Raw genomic sequence first — 314 nt, forward strand, 5'->3', positions numbered from 1 at the left:
CCTCCCCCAAAAATCACCCCTGTTGCGGCGCACACCGTTGTTGGCGCCCCAGGAGGAGTCAGTGCAGGCGACCGCTGTCGGCATCTTCATGCGCCTGCTGGACCGCCCCTCGGGGCGCCCCCTGCCCGGCGTGCTGATGCACACAATCTGCTGGGTGCTGGGGGAGTACGGCCGCCTGGCTGCAGCCCTGCAGCCCCCGGAGCGCGCGACCCTAGTGCAGGTGTGGAGTCACTCGGTCGGTGAAATCAATAAAGCTTTGTCCCGGGGCCGCGGCTTGCATGGCTGGCGGGACGTCTCGTGGGCTGGGGCGGGGG

This window comes from Monoraphidium neglectum (genome assembly GCF_000611645.1).
Source record: "Monoraphidium neglectum strain SAG 48.87 unplaced genomic scaffold scaffold00500, whole genome shotgun sequence".
Lineage (NCBI taxonomy): Eukaryota > Viridiplantae > Chlorophyta > Chlorophyceae > Sphaeropleales > Selenastraceae > Monoraphidium > Monoraphidium neglectum.